Source organism: Sus scrofa, chromosome 15 (genome assembly GCF_054392235.1).
Source record: "Sus scrofa isolate SSC_HxYL_T2T_F1_AM1 chromosome 15, Sscrofa_HxYL_maternal_Yorkshire_Landrace_v2.0, whole genome shotgun sequence".
Lineage (NCBI taxonomy): Eukaryota > Metazoa > Chordata > Mammalia > Artiodactyla > Suidae > Sus > Sus scrofa.
The window spans coordinates 19990335-20014275 of NC_139397.1; the positions used below are offsets into that span (position 1 = coordinate 19990335).

General features: G+C 33.2%; 1 long non-coding RNA gene across 1 annotated transcript in view; it reads right to left on the bottom strand.

The window, feature by feature from the left end:
• LOC102164639 (uncharacterized) overlaps nt 1-23941 on the bottom strand; it is a 234560-nt gene that overhangs the window by 65566 nt on the left and 145053 nt on the right. The gene's annotated exons all lie outside the window — the stretch shown is intronic.

Here is a 23941-nt window from a genome sequence, read left to right on the forward strand (position 1 = left end):
AACACCAGATCCTTAACCCACTCAGCAAGGCCAGGGATCGAATCTGAGTCCTCAAAGATCACAGTCATATTCGTTTCCACTGAGCCATGATGGTAACTCCCAGTATTATATACTTAAAATCTGTTAAGAGGCTAGATACCACAAAATAAAACAAAAGCAAAAGCAATGGGACAAAAGGAAACTTCTGGAGATGATGGATATATTTATTACATTGACTGTGGCAGTGGTTTCATGGATATAAACCTATCGCCAAACTCATCAAATTGTATACATTAAATATGTTCGATGTTTCTGTATATCAATTATAGCTCAGTAAAGCTGTTATTTTTAAAACTAACAGAATTAAAAGAAGAAATAGAAAGGTCTAGAATCATAATGAGAAATATTAGCAAACTTCCCTTAGTAAATGTCAGAATAAACTGCAAAAAATTACAGAAAATTAGGAGTGATATGAGAAAATTGAAAACCATGATTAATAAACTTGACCTAAAATCACAATGGTAATAAAATATTTTGAAATGAATGTCACTGGTAATAAGACATATCAAAACTTGAGGGATGCATCTAAAGCAATGCTTACAAGGAAAATGATAGCCTTGAACTGCTATATAAAAAAAGAGAAAGAAATGCAAATTATCAATACCTAGATTATTCAATTTAAGAAGTTAAAAAAATTGTTAAGGAAGGAAATAATGAAGAGTTGAAATAAAATAGAACTTACAAAATGAAAACACTAGTAAAGTTAAAATGGAAAATACAAATAAAAGTAACACCTAATAAGTTACGAAAGGGAAAAAAGTCTCAAATTACCAAAACCAGTTATATAAAAGCCAGGGGTATAAGGAAATATTTGAGGATGATGATATAATCTATTATCTTGATTGTGGTGATGTTTTCTCGAATACATATGTCAAATGTATCAGATTTTATGCACAGTTTAGTGTATGTTAATTATTCTTCAATAAAGTCATTTAAAATGTAGGAGAAAAATAATGAATAAGTATATTTAAGACAGAGAGACCATTCATATTTTTCACACTTTTGTGTGTTCTGTAGTCTTTTAGAGTTCCTAAAGGACACTTGCCTTCTTTTTTCTTTGTCATCCATGAAACACTAATAGACAGGTATTATTATTTCGGTTTTTCGGGTAGAGAAATATATTTGGATAGTTCAAGTAACTTTATGAAGGTCACTTAGCTATTAGGATATCTTTGAGTAGAAAGTGGTCACTTCTACCCATAACTCATTTCCTGAGTGCTTGTCATGTGAAAGACAATGAGTTTGACACTGAGAATACTGAAATGACCAATGTAGACCTTCTTCATAATGGACCTCTCTTTCCCCATGGTGGTAGATTATTGCATTTTGAAGAAGCAAGGAAAAATTTCATCGGCCAGGGCAGTGATGTCACCTCTATTTTCCAAAACTGCTGGATGGGCTAGAATGAACTTGGACTAGAGGTCTTTGTTTGGTGTTAGTCTTTCCACAGGGTAATTCTCTTGGACAATTCCCAGAGTTTTACACTGACCTCTTAAATTGTGGCAACTCATTTGCATGGAGTTAAGACATTCCTAAAGGATTTCTCTCCTGGTCAGAGTTGGTTGTTATGGAAATTGCTTTTCTTTGTTTGGTAATACTACATTTGTCTTCCTCTTTTTTTATGAACCCAAAAGTACTATTTGAAATCAGATCACAGACAGATTCAGCATCTAGATTGGAGGCAGGTAGCTAGTAGCCACCCCATTGCCCATCACTGATTTAGCCAGTAGTTACATATTGGTCTATTTTAACAGAATTGTCTAGCTAATTTGGACAACTATGTTTAGGGAATTGATCTAGTAAATTGATTACTTTTGTATAATTCATTAATTAATCTACTAATATTTATTTAGTACCTGAAAACTATGATCAAGACAGAACCCTTACCCTTCAATATCACATACATTTAAATAGTTATTTTTTTATGGCACTGTAAGAAATATATGAAGACTTCCTATGAGATGACATCAAAATAGAAACCAAAGTCAAATTATAATATATTTTAGTAGGAGTTTAATATGCAACTGCTGTATAGTCAATTCACTAAACTATTGACAAACTGCTGCAGACATTCTGATATAAGTTTAAGCTACCTATTTAGGCAGACTTAACATGTGTGGCATTTAATCTTCCAAGAACAAAATGAGAGGATTGTACAAATCCAATTAGGACTTTAAATTATGTACAAAGTGGATTTTGATTTATTTTTCGTTCAGCTGCAGTGTCCCTTTTCATATCATGCTAGTGTTGAGACATACTTGACTAACTACTTTGGGAAGAGTTCAATACTGACAGCCGTCAACTTAAGAAAATCATTAGCTTTTGGCCTCATTGTCCAAGTGAGATTTTCATGGAATGTGGAAATCTCAGATGGACAAAATACTTTGTCTTTTTAAATATGTATAGACAATTCTTAAGCTAACATTTTATAGGAACTAGTTTCCATTAAAGAAATTGAACCTAGTAATTTTCCTCAAATATCCTTACATCATTAAGGACTTCTATTTCAGTCAACAGAAACTAACTTTCATTTGAAAATCTTGCAATCTATTTTGAATGTCTGTACTTTTTTTTTTTTTTTCTTTTGGTCTTTTTGGGGCTGCAGGTGCAGCATAAAGAAGTTCCCAGGCTAGAGGTTGAATCCAAGCTGGAGCTGCCGGGCACAGCCACAGCCACAGCCACTCAATATTCAAGCTGCATCTTCAACCTACATCACATCTCATGGTAATGCTTGATCCTTAACCTACTAAGGGAGGTCAGGGATCAAACCTGTGCCCTCATGAGTACTAGTCAGGTTCGTAACCCGCTGAGCCACAATGGGAACTCCAGAAATTCTATACTTTTTTTTTCATTCAGAAGTAGGCCAATTAAATAATTAATCTAGACTAATTGAAGTAGTTAAGAAAATTGGCAAGTGAGAGTTTAGAAAAATAATTTAAGAAGAAAAAAGCCACGTAAGATTGACACAAAATATCACTGAGAAAGAGGAGACATAAAAAAGAAATGAGAATTTATTTGTGTGAATGCTGTACCATTAATTACAGGTATCACTGAGAAAATAACTAGCGTTCCCCTTGTGGCTCGGTGGTTAACGAATCTAACTAGGAACCATGAGGTTGCCGGTTCGATCCCTTGTCTTGCTCAGTGGGTTAAGGATCCGGCGTTGCTGCTAGCTGTGGTGTAGGTTGCAGAAACGGCTCGGATCCCACGTTGCTGTGGCTCTGGTGTTGGCCAGTGGCTACAGCTCCGATTCAACCCCTAGCCTGGGAACCTCCAAATGCCGCGGGAGTGGCCCAAGAAAATGGCAAAAAGCCAAAAAAAAAAAAATAATAACAATAATAACTTTAATGACCACTGACTGTATTTGAGTGTTTTTTGTTTGTTTTATTTTTTATTTTTGTTATTTTTGATGCTTTCTTTGTGTTGTGCTATTTCTGGGTTGTAGGATCTTTAAAAGTTTTATTTTCAAGCAACATAGGATTAATAAAGCTGACATACATATCCCTAAAGTGAAGAAGCTTTTGAAACATTTGTTGCTAATTTTCTTAATTTTTTTCTTGTAGAAAATCACATTTTAGATTTGTCTACTTAAATTGAAGTTATGGTAAAGAAGTAATAAATCTCAAATCAAATAATAACGAATTTACTTTTTAAATAGAGTAATTAGTAACACAGTAAATCTGGAGAGTCATCCTGATAGAAATATATACCTAAAGAATTTAATGCACCTTGTAAAAAGGCTAAGTAATGACAGTATCAAGAAATGTTTAAATCATACCACTGTCCTGAAGCAGAAGATGTACGCTAAGAAGTATTACCTTTTCACCCTTTATACAAGTAAGTAGTTACTCATATTAGGAGAAAAGAGTAATAATTCATCAAATAATTTGAAAAATCTATTTAAAAACACTATGTTGTAAATATCAAAAGCTATCTAAAATGAACTTCTTAAGGTATAAAGAACATATTTGGAGAATCAAATTCAATACCACTTGCTTCTTTTACAATATTAATAATATACAGAATAATATCTGCTTAGTTAAGCGTAATGATGCAATTGATGCCATTTTGAAAGCAAGGGGAAATGAATAAGCTTGAGAAGTTTAGAAACCATAAATTTTTTACAGCAACTTACAGTATATAGAGCAAGATCCCAAACTGTTTCATTTCTGAAAAGAGGTTAAAGTTATTAGATAAGAAGGTTAAAACTGGAGAAATACTGCCTACAATTAACGTAAGATATTTGAAGAAGTACATTATGAATCATCCATATCAATAAACTACATAAAGATAGTCACTAAAGAATTCTCAAAAAAATACGGTGAAAATTGAATAACAGTTAAACAGAAAAAGAAAAGCATATTTTATGCAAATAAAGTTGAATTTTAAAGAAATGAGATAATTCAGAAACATGGGGAAAAGACCTAGTTAAACAAATGTATATCTAATGTAATACTTTGATATACTTCAATATAGCAATACTTCAATATACAGTATACAATCAGTATACTTCATTAAAACTATATCATTTTAAGACTTCTTAATAGAGAAATGAAAGAATGAACTTTTAACATATGATATTATTTAAGATATATTAGTATTTCTATTAACTATCATTTTTCATAAAGTTTTTTTTTTTTTTGCACTAACTATAAGGTAAGGTTTTAGTAACGTAGTTCAGGGCAATATAAAATGAAAGCTAAATTATAGTTCTTAACTTCATTTAGCATGATGGGCTTTTTTGTAGAATCTAAAATTCAGATAATTTTTCATGAAAAGAACAGATTTCATTTCATAGAATCAGTTATATCAAATCAGGCTATATCTACTTTTTTTTTTAATGACTCTTACAATTACGTACCACCTAAGTGCATGTTTACCATTACAAATGGGACCAAAATAGAAGAATGGAAATAACACGGCTAAGTGTAACCAGCAATTTAAATAAACAGATGGTAGCAATGCTAAAATATTTCACTAACCAGTCCGTAGAAAAATATATCCACAATCACTGGAAATCAACCCAAGGGAAGTTAGGAGAATGTGAGTGAAAGACACATATTCATAAAGATTATCAAGGAAATGTACTCCCCATTTCTGAGAAGCCAATGATAAAAACAGACCATTTAATGTTCTATAGTATGCTCTCTTTCTAAAAAGGCAAGTTTCTCTTTCACTTCTTATAAGGCACATCATTTTTTTAAATTATTGTAAAAACCACATGCACTAAAATATACCAACTTAATCATTTTAAAAGTACAGTTCAATAGCATTGAGTACGCGCTTGTGAAAAAGATGCCTGGAACTTTTTCCGTTTACAAAACTGAAATTCTACACCCATTATACAAACCCCATTTCCCCCCATCCTCCTCCTAGATCCTGGAAACCCTCCTTCTACTTTATTTCTCTCTGAATTTGACTACATTAGATACCTCATATAAGTGAGCTCCTACAAGGTTTTTATCTTTGTGACTGGCTCACTTCACTTAGTATATAGCCTCAAGATGTATACATGGCATAGCATATAGCAAAATGGCATTTCTTCTTAAGACTGAATAATATTCCAGTGTATTATACACCGCATTTCCTTTATCCATTTGTCTGTCAGTCAACATTTGGGTTGCTTTCATCTCTTGGCTATTGTGAATGATGGTGCTATGAACATGAGTGTGCAAATATCTCTTTGAGACTCTGCTTTCAATTATTTGAGGCCCTGTCCTCCCTGTTTACATTCTGATATAAACTGAGAATTTGGATTCCTGGACCAAACGTGAGTTCTATTTTTAACTTTTTGATGAATTGCCATACTTTTTTTCCATAGCAATTGTACCTTTTCACAATTCCATCCACAGTGCCCTTGAGTTCCAATTTCTCCACATTTTCATAAAGTACATATGTTTTTGATATTAAATATTATATAATAAATATTCAAGTCATAGTGAGAGGTCTCAGCATCCCTACAACTTACCTGAACTAATGTTGAACAGGTATTAAGATGTGCGAAGTTAGCCTTTAATCCTGATCTGTTTCTCACCCAAATGTTTGTGGAACTGCAGGTGAGAATGTGATCCTCCTGTAATACAGATGATGATGTTTGTTTTGACAGTTTAGGTATGAAAGGGGAGGTGCTAAAGAATAGGAAGCATGGTCAGAAGGGGATACCAGGATGGTTGAAGAGGATTCAGCATGAAAGTGCTGGGAGCATTATAATCAACAAAATAAACTGTGTAATCTTAAAATGGAATGTGGAAAGGACGAACACACGCACTTATTTACTTGGAAGTGTGATGTGGTACAAAGGCTTTAGAGCCAAAAGACCTGGGTTTTGCCATTTGATCAATATTGTGTAACATTTGGCAAGAAAATCAATCCACTTGAATCATTACATGCTCATATGGAAATAGGGGTAAAAATAACAAATTTATGGATTGGCCTTAAAAATTAAATATGAAAATGAACTTGCCTAACACACTGTTAGACATATAGTAGGGGTTCCATGACATTTACCTGTGTTTCCTGTTTATGCCTCCGGTTTTTACATACTTGTCCATTTCAATACCAAAAGACCCCTAATCTGCAGCTTCTGGTATGAAAACCTCAATTAAAAATATCCCTGCTGTGTAACATAGTATATTAGAAGCAAATAATTTTATGGTATATTTTCTTATATATTATCCATATAAGTGTAGAAATTTATACTGAGAGATAAAACACCAGATAATATGTTAACATCTCAGAATACAAGATGGATATTTTTGAAGATATCTTAGTTAACTTAGCTACATTAAAAAATATTGAAAATGGTTTTTATAAAACATGTAAACTAGCTACCAAATCTATAAAATGTTTAAGAGTTAAAATCAGATAATGATACTAGTCAAGATTTAAAATCTCATGTTTATAAAAATTATTTTATTACCTTTACTTTTTTTAATAATTTATTTTTTATTGTTATTTTACCCAACACATTTTTTCCCCCACTGTACAGCATGGGGACTCAGTTACACATACATGTATACATAATTTTTTCTTCCATTGTCATGCTGCATTGTAAGTATCTAGACATAGTTATCAGTGCTACCCTTTACTAAATTTTAAACAGTGTTTTATCCCTTGGAAAAAAATCTTTGTGCTAAAATGCTAAGAATATACATTCTTGCAAACAGAATTTGTTGTGCTTTCTGAGATTTTATTAATGGATTTACTTTTCTTATCCTAATTTTCCACAGCTTATCTCTCTTTAAAATATTATTGTCCTGAGCACTGTTTTAATTTCTTTAGGAAAAAAATAGGCAAAATAACTGATTATGTTTCTCCTCATGCTGGTCTGTGGTCAGAACTGCAGCCCTCAGGGTATAGTTTTACGTTCAGTTGTCTTTTATCCTTACTTTTTCTTTTTTCTCTTTTTAATTATAATTATTATGGGTATATAACATTATTAAAGAATGAGGTAGAGGTACAAATAAAGACTGCTGAATCAGTAGAAATATCTGAAATTTTATGCTGAAATTTAAAATTGAAACGTTAAATTGTAGGGACTTGTTTCTTCACAACCTCAGTACACTTTAAGCCAGAATAATTTCTTTCTTTGTTACTTATTTACTACTGTAATCACTGATATTTCTTTTTCTATTAAATTAAAGATATACTACTTATACAGACAAGAATCTCATTCATACATGTGATCATGTCTATGTGACATGAACCTTTAAATATGTTGTCTGTAACATGTAGATAACATCTGCTCAAAACAATTAAATAATTCAATTAAATAATTCAATTAAATAATGCTATACACCTCACCCAATCCCTATCACTGTTTTTCTCAAGTCTATGAATCTTTAGTAAACTTCAACCTTTTATTACTAACTTGGCAAAGATGAAAAACAATGGAAATGACTGCAAAGAAAAAGTAGTAATAACATATTTCCCAGATAAATGTTATAGATTTTCCCAGTGCATCTTACAGCAAGCTGTATTTTCCCCTTTCTCTCAAACATTTTATTTTAATAACAGTACTCACACACTCTTTTAAGTTCTTGCATGAAAATAAACTCCCACAATCAGCAAATAAGTTATTCTAAAAATAACCGTAAAAAAGATAATAACTCAGGTTGTTTTTTAAAATCATGCAAACAACTTAGTATATGTATTTAGAAATCTGGTAATTATCATCATTTCTATTCATTACATTTCAAAAAGTAGGAGAAATAATAAATCAAATTGCCATTTATTTTTTCGTATTCATAGAGAGGATAATAATAACTCATTCACTTGTTGATCTTGAACATTGTTGTAGGCCCATCTGTACCTGTGAACACATGCAAAACAGTCTACTTACACTAAAAGACAGTTATCTCACTACCACTACTTTTCATTAAAACTTAAAACTCAGTGAAGAAAGGGATGTATTTCAAGAATCATATAAAAAGGTAGGATCCTCTTTTGCCAATATAGGCATATTACAACAGTACAAAACTAGAGGCTAGCTATTAAGAATTTCAAAAGGATTGTCCATATTCAAAGAAAGAGATGAACAGATTGTTTTCTTTCATAAACTTTTTTTGATTAATACATTTCGTCAAAATACAGAACAAGCATAACGCTAGTGTTTGTTATTCATGTGTAAATACCTATCAAATTAAGACATTTGGTGAAAAAAATCACTGAAAATCCAAAATGTAAACTATTTTGACAGGTAAATTTATGGATAGACATATCTGGCTTTTTAAACGGAACTGTCAAATACTTCCCATTGGAGCCACCTCATTTATCACATGGCTCAGGCTGCTGAGGCTGGCTGCCATATTGTAATGGGAGAAGAACTGCACAAAAATGTTTACTTTGTCAGTGGTCACACAGTGTGAGAAGAGGGATTGTGAAGGAGACTTGGGATATGCCTGAAACTGATACCTACCAAGGAGGTGGAGCCTATCCCTCTCCAATAAACCGATAACTAGATCATTTAGCTATTAAATTGTTTTAACCAATAAAATCAGTGCAAATGATCTCCCCAACTGAGAAAACCTTCACTCTCAATATGGAGTTTCACATTTCAATCCAAAACCCATTTAAAGCTTGAGATTGAGAGAGATGAATGCTGAGTTTTGCAGCAAAAGCAGACTAGATCAGCAGTCTCGACTTCACATACTTAGTGTGCATTTTTAAACCCACCATTTGAAACCTCTCACTTGCTAGCTTCTCTGCTCCTAAACTGAATATTTGTAGGTATGAGAAATATAATGATTACTGGCATACATTAAGAGTCAGTTGTCCTATGATGATGAAGAAGTGTTTATGTGTGTTTGACTGGATACATTCTTCACTTTGTTACCATATGTGCAACATGGTCAGATGGTTAATGAGTTTTCAGAGCTGAAATACATCTGGTCCAACTTTAAACTTATGGTTTATAATACTTCACTGGAAAGCATGTAATTAATCTTTCAGTGGATAATCTACCATAACTCCTAAACTAATTAAGAATAGATATTCTTTTTAGCAGGATCTGAAAATTAAGTTTTATATAGGTTAAGGGGGAGAAAGCCTCCACATTGATAGAAAAGTAATAATATCTCAGAGAAAATTGACTCCCTCCCTTCTTCATCCTCCACCAAATCCTGATGATAGAAATGTGCCTCTTCACTGAATATATGCTGTCAAAAAGTCCCTTAAGGAAAAGGACAATCTATTATTCATCAATGAATCCTGAGCACCTGGCATAGAGTAAAAACATAAAAGGTATTTACTGACCAAAATATTATGGGAGTTAATTCAGAGAGATTTCACCTTGTAATACGGGGATTTAAAAAAAAACTATCTGGACAATATGTGAACAATTATTATATATTATATATATATATATGCACACACACACATACAAACACACATATATACACATATGTAAATATAGAGAGAGATATGTGTATCAGTTTCACAAAAGAATAAGCTCAGGTACAGAAATTTTCAAAAAATATATAAAGTCAGATTGGCAGTTACGTTTCAAATGAAGAGAATCTGATGCTGAAGCTTAAGATCTTAACACTATGATAAACAAGCCACTAATAGTTCTTCATGTAACACAATTTCTTTTTCTTTTTTTGTCTTTCTGCCTTTTCTAGGGCCACTCCCACGGTATATGGAGATTCTCAGGCTAGGGGTTGAACTGGAGCCTTAGCCACCAGCCTACGCCAGAGCCACAGCAACGCGGGATCTGAGCCATTTCTGCAACCTACAGCACAGCTCAGGGCAACGCCAGATCCTTAACCCACTGAGCAAGGCCAGGGATCGAACCGGCAACCTCATGGTTCCTAGTCAGATTCGTTAACCACTGTTAACCACTGAGCCACAACGGGAACTCCCACAATTTCTTTAATTATTCTAATCTACCCAAACATATTGGATTTTCTAATTTATTATAATTATAAAGCAAAATTAATTTTCTTATACAGTAGCTTAAAGTTTAAGAATAATAAGATATATACCATTTTTCTCAAAATGCAAAATTTCTTTATTAAGCATTATAATTTATAATACCAACAGTACTGTAAAAGTTGCAGATTTTTTTCACACCTTTGAAATCATTAGGCATCTTCATTATTATATTGGCTGTGAATCTGCTCCAGTCATTTGTTTATTTTTTAATTACAATTTTTTTCAATGATGTTCAGTTTTCAAGTCAACTTACTTTTTCCTTAAATAATTCTATTTTGTTTAGGTTCAAGATGTTTTTCACTTTAAACATTTGATAGGAATTCTTTAATTATTTTTATTAGAATTAACTTTTTATATTTCTTTAATCTGGCAGGAACACATTTTGGTTTGTTGGATAAAATGATCCTTATTTATTTGAATATAGATCTTGAAATGATTTAACCTCTTTCGGTTGCAGGAATATTGCCTGCCACAATTTTGCAATGTTTGTAGCATAAAACATTCTCAAAAAAATTATTGAATTGAATTTTATTAGATGTCTGGCATATTGAAAGCACTCAATTGAAATATATTTATGAACTAATTTATTAATTCATTTATAGATGCATTCCAACAAATACTCATTGAAAACCAATTTCCTGGAGAGATTAGAGAAGATGACAGAATAGGAGGATGCAGATCTTGTCTCCTCTTAAGAGCACATCAAAAATACATATGCATATGGAATATTCTCACTGAAAACTAACTGGAGTCTTGCAGAGACTTAAACTGAAGCCAATAAGAAAGATACACAGAGTTGCACAGTAAGTCAAGAGAACCTATAAAGTCTTGGGAACACCATCCCTGGGAGGGGATACAAAAGGGGAGAATTACAGGGGGCTACTTTCTGATGAGTGAATGGTTTGAATCACGTATTGGGCTCCCTAGTAATGGGTATAACAATGGGAAGATGAGTCCCCTTAGCTGGTTTGAAAACCAGTAGGACCAACAACAGACCTAGACTCCACTCATGAAAAACAAGGCTGAGGAAGCAGATTGAAACTGCCCAGGACTCTGGCTGGTTTCCTGTGACAGCTCAGTGGAAGCTCTAGCCCAGGCTGAATGTCTGCCCCAGCACATCTTGCTCCACAGCAAAAGGAACCACAAAAGACCTCAAATAGCCAAAGCATCTTGAGAATTAGAAACAAAGCTGGATATCTCATGCCCCTGATTTCAAACATACTACAAAGCTACACTTATCAAAACAGCATGGTACTAGCACAAAAACAGTTACATAGATCAGGGGAACAAAACAGAGAGTCCAGAAATAAAATCAGGTACTTATGGTTGATATATCTATCACAAATAAACATATATTCCTATGAATAATTCCCCCAACCTCTTCCATAAAATAGAAAACATGGGAACACTTCCTAACTCTTTCTATGAGGATAGTATTTAAAAATAAGATAAAGATATTGCAACAAAACTACAGGCCAGTATCTCCCACATACATTGATATAATAATCCTCAATCAAATATTGGCAAATTGAATACAGTCATGTATAAAAGCATTTACACAACAACTAAGTTAAATTTTTTCAAGGTATTCAAGGAGAGTCCCATAAATGAAAATTAATCAGTGTAATCCAACATACCAATAGATTTAAGAGAAAAATCTTATGACTATATATATTGACACAGAACAAATATTTGAGAAACTCTAATACCTATTCATGGTAAAAAAAACCTCTCAAAAAACTAGAAATAGAAAATGTTTTTAACGTGATAAAGAAAAACTACAGAAAATCCATAGCTAACATCTACTTGATGATAAAACACTGGATATTTTCTCAATGAGATGAGGATGAAAGCAAGGGTGTTCACTCTCACCATTCAACACCATATTAAAAGTCCTAACACATATAAGACAAAGAAAAAAAAGTAAATAAAAGATATTCTCATTAGAACAAAGAAAACAGGTTTTATTCACAGATGACATAATTGTCCATCTAAATAGAATCTTAACAATTAAAAAAATGATAATAATAGCCTCCTGAAACAATAAGTAAGGATAGAAAGGACACTGAATATCAGTATATAAAAATCAATGTGTTCTTATAATATACCAGTGTTGAAAAATTGGAATTAATTTTTTAGAATACAATTGACCATACAAAAATGAAATCATTACCAGTAAGTATAATAAAATATGTATAGGATATGTTTGTGAAAAAATACAAAGCACTGATGAAAATAGCATAAAATAAATGTCTGTGTATACCCTGATATTAATTAATTAATTTGGGAGAAAATATCCTATACAAAAGAGTCCAAATAATTTATATAGTTATGCCACCCTGAAGGATGTGGAACATAACTGCTCCTTAAAAGAGGGCAATGAATAGTGACTTATTTTCAAAAGGTTTACTATGCAAACAAAAAAGACAATGTATTTGAACCTGACAAACACCACCTCAGCCAGATGATCAAGCTTCACTTCAATAATTATAAGCTGTAAATTTTTATGGAAACACAAAAGACCCCAAATAGACAAAGCAATATTGAAAAAGAAATATGGAATTGGAGGAATCTGGCTTTCTGATTCCAGACAATACTACAAAGCTACAGACATCAAAACAGTATGGTACTGGCACAAAAACAGAAATATAAATCAATGGAACAACAGAGAAAGCCCAGAAGGAAACCCAAGCACCAATGATCAACTAATCTATGGCAAAGATGGCATGAATATACGGTAGAGGAAAGATAGTCTTTTTAATAAGAGGTGCTGGGAAAACTGGATAGCTACATGTAAAATAATGAAATTAGAACATTCTGTAATACTATGTACAAAAATAAACTCAGGAGTTCCCGTCGTGGCGCAGTGGTTAACGAATCTGACTAGGAACCATGAGGTTGCGGGTTCGGTCCCTGCCCTTGTTCAGTGGGTTAACGATCCGGTGTTGCCTTGAGCTGTGGTGTAGGTTGTAGACACGGCTTGGATCCCGCTTTGCTGCGGCTCTGGCGTAGGCCAGTGGCTGCAGCTCCGATTCGACCCCTAGCCTGGGAACCTCCATATGCCTTGGGAGTGGCCCAAAGAAATAGCAAAAAGACAAAAATAAATAAATAAATAAATAAATAAATAAATAAATAAATAAACTCAAAATGGATTAAAGATCTGAACGTAAGGCCATATACTATAAAATGCCTAGAAGAAAACATAGGCTGAGCACTCTTTGACATAGATCAAAGCAATATCTTTTTTCATCCACCTTCTAGAATAATGACAATAAAAACAAAAATAAATCATTGAGACCTAATTAAACTCGAAAGCTTTTGCACAGGAAAGGAAATGATAAAAAAACAAAAAGACAACTCACAGAATGGGAGAAAATCTTTGCAAATGATGCAATCAGCAAGGGTCTAATTTCCAAAATATGCAAACAACTCACATAAGTCAACAACAACAACAACAAGAGAACAATACAATCAAAAAATGGGCAGAAGAAAACATTTCTCCAAAGAAGATATATGGAGAAGAGGCACATGAAAAGATGTTCATCACTAATTACTAGAGAAATGCAAATCAAAACTCTAATGCGGTACCACTTTACACCAGTCAGAGTGGCCATCATTAGTAAGTCTACAAATAACAAATACTGGTAGAGGGTGTAGAGAAATAGGTACCTTCCTATACTGTTGGTAGGAATCTAAATTGGTACAACCACTAAGGAAAACGGTATGGCAGTACCTCAGAAAACTAAATACAGAACTACCATATTATCTAGCAATCCCACTCCTGAACATATATCCAGACAAAACTGTAATTCAGAAAGATATATGTACTTATATGTTCATAGCAGCACTACTCACAAGAGTCAAGACATTGATGCAACCTAAATGTCCATTGACAGGTGAATGGATTAAGATGTTGTACATATATACAATGGAATACAACTTGGCCATAAAAAAGAATGAAATAATGCCATTTCCAGCAACATGGCTGCAACTAGAGACTCTCTTACTAAGTGAAGTAGGAGGAAGACAAATACCATGTGATATTTCTTATATGTCTAATCTAAAATATGACATAAATGAATCTATGTACAAAACAGAAACAGACATGAAAATAACTAAAAAGAGATTATATATTCAGGAGAATTAAAGACATTTGCTTATGGAGTTCCCATCATGGTGCAGCAGAAACAAATCCGACTAGGAACCATGAGGTTGTAGGTTCGATCCCTGGCCTCGCTCAGTGGGTTAAGGATCTGGCATTGCTGTGAGCTGTGGTATAGTTTGCAGACACGGCTCAGATCTGATGTTGCTGTGGCTGTGGTGTAGGCCAGCAGCTGTAGCTCCAATTCGACCCCTAGCCTGGGAACCTCCATATGCCATGGGTGCAGCCCTAAAAAGCAAAAAAACAAGTAAAAACACTTGCTTAGTGAATATCCATAGCGGCATTATTTATAATAGCATTATTTGTAAAAACAGGTGCCTATAATCTAGTAAATGGAGAAACAAAATGTAGCATATATGTACAACTGAATAGCAGTGAAAAGTCATGAATTACAGAAACATAACATGGATGAATCTTAGAAATAATATATTTTGAAAGAATCTGAACATGAATGACCACATGTTCTATGATTTCACTTGTATAACACTTCTAGAAAAGGCAACTCAATATTAAACCTGGAGTTGAGGTTTTGCTATGGTGAAAATGTTTTAAAAGCTAATTGTGATGACAATTTTACAATCTTATAAATCTACTCAAATTCACTGAAATATACACTTAAAGTGGGCCAAATTTATATGATATTTAAATTTTACCATTATAAATTTTGTTTAAAAATAAAAATGACCAGGACCTAGCAATTGTGACCCTTGGTATGTAAATGAGTTGAAAATGGATGTCCATAGAAAAATCTGTACAGGAATATTTATATCAGCTTTATTCCTAATTGCCAAAATCTGGAAGTAACTAAGATGTCATTCAGTAAATGAATGGATAAATAAGCTTTGGTACATCCAGTCAATGAAATATTATTTAACACTAAAAATAAAAGAGCAATCAAGACATGAAAAGACATGGAGGAAACTTAAATCCATATTGCTAAATGAAAGAAGCCAGTCTGAAAAAGCTACACATTGTATGGTTCCAACAATGTGATGATGTTCTCAGAAAGGCAAAACTATGAACAGAGGAAAAACATAGGCATTTGCCAGGGTTGAGGAGGCAGTGCAATTACTCTGTATGATAATATAATGGTTCATATATCCATTACACAATTATTAACAATTTTCTCAATTTTACTTTGAATGTAAAATTGTTCTTTAAAAAGATTTTGAGAAATGAAAAAATGAAAAAGTATTAAAAATAAAAAAAATTCAAATGAAAATGGGTGGTAGATCTAAAATAAAATCTAAAATAATAAAAATTCTAGGAGAAAACATAGATGAAGACTATGAGCAGTTGGAGTAGGCCATGATTTTTTAAATAAGACATAAAATAACACCCCAGAAAAGAAATACATTGAATGCCATTAATTTAAAAATGACTCCTCAAAGTACTATTTAAGATTTAAAAATTAGAAAGTCAGTCATGTACTAGGAATACATATTATATATATATATATATATATATATATATATAGTATATATAAGACAAAAAAGACTTATTATTGGGTAATAATAATGTTCAATAAATACTGGGAATACTTTAATATAAAATGTATAAAAGTAGATATATAAAAGTTCAGCTAACCTATGAAATGATGCTCTGTATATTTATTGAACAGGAAAACACAAATAAATATCAAAAATTAATAATGCTATGTATCCTCCAAAATGGGTACATTTAAAATGATTGACAATTTCTGGCTTTTTACACAAAGTAATTTTTAACTCCAGCTTTCAAATATATTCCTGATTCATTTAACTCCTTCATATGACATGTTTTTTTAATTTTCCTTGGGTTTTTTTTTTTATGAAATGTGCCATTTATTTGTCTTTGTTACTCTTGATCCCTTTCTCCTCTTGCTTTCCCTTTCTTATCACTAAGCTCATTTTTCTTGGACTTCTACCTATACTTGAATTAAAGAAAATATATATATATATATATAGGGGATGTGTTGGGGAGGAGAGCCTCAGTTATGATGTGGTTAAAAATAAATGCCTACATTACATAACAAAAATTTTAATTTTTATGATATGTAGCCATTGCAGTTCAGCTGTAGTCCAGTTTTATGTCATTATTCCCTTCGCTCTAGTATCAAGGTAAATGGAACAGCTACTATTTGCAAAATTACCTCTGGCAGAGGAAATATTGATCTTTATGTGTAATCCCTGAGGTAATCAGATAATCTTTCACAACTGATGTTCATAACTCATCGACCAGAATAGGTCCCATGGCTCCAAATTACTGTATAGAGTTGAGAAGTACAATTCTATCATGTGCCAGCAATATTTGGAAGGCAACAGTAATGACTAGCTGAAGGGAGGTTTAGCTGGGAGTCAGCTAGGTTACATGGTCTCCAATTTCAACATAGGTTTGTTTTTCTTACTACTCACTCCTGAGGTCTATTACTTCCTTTGTATTAGGAGTATATTTCTCTTCAATTTTTGGCCTCCAGATGTGGGGATGATGAATAGAAATGTTATTTAAGTCATTGATTGTTTGCATTTTTGTCTAACAATCACAACCACACACTCCTTACCACCCTCATCCAGGGCTCTCAGTACTGTTTTCTTCCTAGGCATGGTTCATAAAACCATAAACATGGCACAGCGGCATGATTTCTCCCTCAGCAACTTCTCTGCTGAAATTCCGTATTGTCAGTCTGGATCTCCCCAGAGAGCAGCTAGTCAAGTCTATGGTTCTGATGACTCTCAAGAAAAAGTCATTAAGATAGACCACACTCTCTGGCGTAGGCCGGTGGCTACAGCTCCGATTCAACCCCTAGCCTGGGAACCTCCATATGCCGCGGAAGCGGCCCAAGAGATAGCAACAACAACAACAACAAAAAAAAAAGACAAAAAAAAAAAAAAAAAGATAGACCACACTGTATGATTCCCATGCTGAGAACGAAATTTTCTGATAGTCTCAGGAGACATGCACTATTTCCAACATTCACCATCATTGTTTTCCATATTCAATTATACCTGCTGGAAATAACAACATTTTGGTTTGGTTCTGGGGTCTTTTTTTAAATTTCTTTTCTCTTTTTTGGTTTTATTTTTTGTTATATCCAGAAACAAAGTTTAAAGAAAGGGAAAAATAGAGTATAATACCTTTATTCTCTTATATTTAGAGGAAAGTTCCAATAACTGCTTCCCTAATTATTTAACGAAACCATATTTCTAAGTCTTCATAGACTCAAAAAAATAGATTTTGCTATTCTTTTTCCAACTTGCCCCTCTTCTGATCTCATGGGCTGGGCTGTGCGAGTACTTTCTTCAAAATAATGATGCCCTATTCCTTCCTTTTTTTTCCCACTTCAGATCTTTATTTTTCTTGCCCTGCTCTGAAATTTTGCTTCTCTCTCTTCCGTCATTCATCGTCCAGTTCATTCAAATACTACTAAGAAATGAATTTTCTCCAGAGTTCTCTAAAACAAATGCTCTTCATTGCCTAACAAGTTTAGTCTTAATTTTTTCTCCAGGCACACTCGACAAGAAAACTGATTTAGTTTGCACTTATCCTGTATGAATTTAAACGCAGATTGAGAGTAAATATTAGAGAAAGTTAAGTATTCGTCTGAGAAATTTAGACTTCAGAAGCCATTATACACAGACACACACACTAAATATTCTTTAATGACTTCAGTTAGAAATGAACTCCCTCTTAACTCTGGTAGCATTTACTTGTTCATTTATTGTCTTTTCAAATGGATTATAATATCTATTTTGTATATCCTTAATGTCAAACACAACCTTTTTCACATCCTATTGGCATCTGATTCAGATGTATTACTTAATTGCAATGGAAGGGAAAAAAAAAAACTACATATGCACTATAACTATTTAAAATTATAGTAGACAAGATAGATAATTTGCTCTTTATAAATAATATGATTTGTTTGATACTTTATTATCTCATTCACAAGGTATCTTAGAAAACAAACTTTCTCTAGTCATTATTTATTATGTGAGATCAAATTTGCTACTTATTTTTCACTCTTGATTTTCTTTTTGAATCAAACTCTATATGTTGTCCCTCATGACAAGGAGGGACAAAGCTTTTCAATTTTCCTAAAATTACTACCAAAGAGCCATAGACTATTATAGCTGCAAAGCATGAATTTATTAGCACAAAAACTAATTTTATTACCTATAAGTACAGTTATCATCTCGTTCTTTTAAATTATTTTAAATTATTACATATAAAGTAAAAATAAAATTTGGGCAGCAATTGCACATTGTTTTAATTTGATTCAGTGTAGAACCACCTAATATATCTTTCTTAACAATTTGAACTAAAACAGTTATCTATAAGTAAAACTTGTTATTTTGCTTTTATAGTACAAATGAGACAGCTATGTATTTATCTTATGATTATTTTTCCCCATTTTGTTTTCACAAAAGATCATTACAAATTCCTGGAATTTAAGAGGTTTATCAACTGTCAAGGTGTTGTATAATTTATGACTCTGAAAACCTATGCTGCCATATTTTAGCACCATTAAAAGAGGATTTTGTTACAAATAAATGAGATATTAGACATACTATTCTTCCCTATATTTAAATGTGTCATGTCTTCAGGATCAGCGTTAGAAATACATCAGTCTACACTGGAATGATCAGCATTTCTAGTAAACCATCCATAGTATGATCTCTGAGACTTTGATGTTCTGAAATTGATGATTTATATGACTATTTTATTATTTTGTAAATATTTTAATAACAATGGTAACATTTTATACACTTAATACCCAGCAAATAATTGTCTATTATGTGAGGCATTATTATTAGTAGCCTGGCAAGTGAAAAGTGGGAAGTGTTAAGAAATTGGATAACCAAAATGATATTTGCAAACATTTTCCAAGATATGGCACATATAGAAATCAATATTTGACGTGGGTAGCTGAATGTATAGATTCCAAGTTGATGGCGCCCAGCCAGGACTACAGGTCCACACAACCCTATCCAGCTGCTTCGGGGGCTAAATGGATCAGAACCATGACAACAGCACTGCTACCCATTAACAGCCTAATGATCAAAAGCTATGACTCAGGGAAGGTGAGAGCAAGAATGCATTAAAAGGCAGGCACTGGGAATTGAGAGGCAAAAGGCACAGGAGAAAACTATTATGGATAGTTTTGACTCAGCTGTGATCAGTTACTTCTATGCAACTGTTGAGTCCAGAATTCCTAATCTAAAACCCTTGGTGCAAGATGTCTCAGAAAATAATTCCTCCCATTAAAAAAGGAAATTTGATAAAACCTATATATGCCATCTATTTTTCAGTGCTCAAGTGGAATCTGCAGCAGTATCTTGTAAGAATTATCACAGAAAAATACCACAGTTAAAGATGATGAGCAATCTCCTATCAGTTCAAGTCAGGTACTGAAACCAATAAGTTCATGTGGCATCCACTTGCCAGCAGATAAGTTCCTCCAAATTGTCTGCTTTTATAGAACTGCTTTGACTTGAAGAATTGTGGCAAGAGTCTGTAACCTATGTAAAATTAGATTGTATGTATTACTCTCTGTCCTTACTAACACATTCTGTTATAATCTGAGGTGAGTTTTAAGGACTAAAAAGCAAAAGGTATATATAGGACTATGGAGGGACTTAATATATCACACAACATAATGCATTGAATAATATGAAATAGTTAATATATAAACAGAATTGGTAGTACCTTGAAGGTTTTAATATCTTGAATTAATTTTTCATGTTATTATTTCCTGTATTTCCTAATGACTGTATTTAAAAAACTTGGAATGCATAGAATGCTGTGTTCACTGTGACTGCTAAGTCATTATTTCTTCATCTCACATGAGTTAGCGCCGGCACATTTAAGAAATGGAATGCACAAACTGATTACTTTGAAAAGAGAGAGAGTTTCTGCAGCATTCTGTTTTTTAAACGACACCTTGGAATAGTTGGGCTTATTGCATTGAAACATCTATTCCAAAGGCACTGTATGTATCAAAAGCCTTCTTCAATTGTGAGCAGCACAGTAGTAGTAGTAGTTAGGGCTTTATTACTTAGTTCTAATTTGTATTGATGGCCTAAAAAAAGTAGCATGCTTTGCAGTTCTATGAAAGAAAAGATTATAAATGGAGATTAATTATAATTTTGCTAGCTCAGTACTTGTAAAACTAAAGCAATTTATATTCTTTCTCTTAATGATCTCCATTCCTGATTGCAGTAATGTAATCTAATTGTGATTATGATAGTATCTGAATCATGTGGGCCTCAATGTGATTGAAACTACTCTTTGCATTAAAAAGTAATTTTGGAGTAATGATGAAAAGTTACTGTGGAAAATTGGCAAGTAATATATTTTACTCTGTATCTTAAGTTTCTGCTTTCATTTTTGATTATATCTTATAGCATGGATAAGTATGATATTACATCGAGGATTTATTACATCAAAGCCTTATCAATGATAAGTATGCCTACGAGTATCAGGGATAAGCATGATATTATTGAAATAGCAGTGATATAGTTGAGTCAGGGAAATGACTGATGATTTAAAATGCTAGAATAAGGTTTACTGAAACTAGAAGCCAAATAAGGAGGAGGGGGGCGTCAATATTGCACAGATATGATAGCCAGCAAAACGAGAAGCTGAGTGTTTTAGCTGACACGGCAGATACTCTTTGGCTAGACATTAAGGAAAATAAGGATAGTCAGGTATTTTGTAAATGTTGAAATACACCTCTAGGGCATAAAAAGAAAATAGAGTAGGAAACGTTTTTTTCTACGTAAAATTTCCTTTGCGAGGTTGAAACTCGTTCAGGGAGAATAAATACATCTCACATTTACACTCAGCTAAAGAAAATGATTTGTGAAATCATAACCTAGAATTTGAAAAACAAGTGAATGAATGCTTGATGTTTGAGAAATATTTACTCTTGAAATACTTATAAATGTATGTATTATGAAAATAAAGGAATCCAAGAGATAGCCTGGGAGAAGAAATTCTGGTAAGAATGCAAAAAAACCACGAAAGCATATTTATCAGAATCTTATAATGCATGATGAATTTGTGGGACAAAATTATAATTAAAAAAGGTTGTGATGCATTTAATATTCATTTGAATTGTAACTAAAGGAGATAGCTGATGTAATTTTAAAAAGAACAACCTAAGCACAATTATCTTTAAAATATCCAGAAGCAGACATTAAATAATGAGAATTGAATTGACAATAGGTCATAAAAAGAAAGAGGCTGAGAGAAAACTATCAAAATGTTTGAAGGTCAGATTAGTCCCTTTTTGCTGTTGTTCTTCATTTTATAATAGAAAATATTTGCTAATTCCTAAAGTTGTATGGATGAACTAAGAAGACCAAGGAAGTAACCCTTCCATAACAGTGATGCCAAATATAAGAAAGCAAGTCTTTCAAATCATTTTCTCAGGGTGATACCACAAGGAGAAAAAAAGGTAAACAAGAAAAAAAATTACAAACTCATTCTGTAGTTACCACTGACAGTGAAAAAATATACTCCTTCTCCATCCCTGGAGCCTGTGAAGATCCATTTTAAAATGTCTTTTGCAGCACTGATGTAACCCAGGAGAAGGGAAGGGATTGCCAACATATAAATGTCTCACTATTTCTAGAGGGAAGAAACACATTAACTCTTTCAGGCCACTAGAGTCCATTGGCCAAATTACCTTTCTTTCTTTCTTTTTTAGTGCAACAAATTGTACTGAAGAAGTAATGCAACTCCATGAAGTGCATCATTTACTCCCATTCTGCCTTCGATGCTTATATACAGATAAGTGCCTTGCCTATTGCCATTTGTAGACTCTCCCTTTAAGGGGAATACACTGTGAAATAGATACTTCCAAGCTCAGTCAAGAAGAGAACATCTTGAGCCTCTATGGTACATTACAACCAGTGATAATAGACCAGGGAGGGAAGTATGCCTCCTACCATAATGACTGTAATATTATGACCCCGTGAACACATAGATGCATCAAAATGAAACACTGACATTTTTGCAGTTTTTCTTTATCAGGAATAAAGATGCTTATCTTTTCCCACCGTGAGGATGAACTTATTCCCAACATGGAAGCAGGATGTGACTATTCAATCTCCTTTCTACCTTCTCAAATGAATTCCAATTTTGTGGCAGAGCAATTGTTAGATTGCTGGGCGAAGACTCTAAACATATAAAACCTTTTGGTGGGGGGCTGTTGGTTTTAGAAAAGTCTCAGTGGGAATAGCACATTTATTTATTCACACAATCAGCAAATACGTATTAAGTAAGTGCCCATCATCAGCAAACATGGAAATAAACAAAGGGGAAACGAGAATGGTCCACCACACTTTCTTGTATGGCTTAAAACCCAGTGGGAAATACATCTCACTGTGTTCAGTTCCTTGACTGAATCTTTCTCTTGCTATAATAAGGGAATTGGAGGATGCTAGGCAAACACAAAACAGGCACATCTAATTTCCTGTTGGGGTTGGGGAAACTTCCTAGGCAAGGGAGCTGAACAACATAAAGCCTCAGTGGACATTGGAAAAAGGAGGTCCAGAGTCCCATTTTCATTCCTTCAGTTTGCCTGTATGAAAGAGGAGTTAAAAGAAACCCTTAACACTTTTTGGATAACTGTACAGTAAATACAATTTGATGAGTTGTGTTACTCAAGAGGATGCAATGAGACAACAATATAATTTCTGTTTTTAACATGAGGACTCCCTTCCCTCTGCTCTTAAACTTCAACTGCTTTCTTTTGCCTCCAACAACTCAGTGACCACCTCTTCGCAATAGTACTTCTCCTGTAAAATTACTTATGGCTACTGACATGTACCACATTTTGTGACAAAAATGATAATTAAGTTACTAAATTTTCTTTACTGAAAGGCAGCAATGTTCAGCCCAGATAGGACTTTAGAATCACCTGGAAAACTTTCCAAAAAACACTATACTCCATTTATACCAATTAAACCAGAAAACTGGAGAACTAACCAAATGACTTGAGTGGACAAACATGTAGAAGGACCATGTGTGAATGTCCAGCGAGAGTAATATATTCACATTACAGGCTGCAGGATCTAACAGTCACTAACGGCAAAGCAAATTAAGTTTATGCAGCAACAGAAGCATGGTAGTAACAATGTCTAGTCTTACCTGCTCCTTTCTGTATAGAATTTTATTTAGCACACTTAGGTCTAGTCCTTGGTTCAGAAAATATCTCAGCATTTCCTTTTATATATTGAGCAGGATATTTCTTCACAGTTACCATAGCTAAGTCTTGCTTTAGCCCTTGGTAAAAATCTGTCTGGTCTGGAGGTTAACATG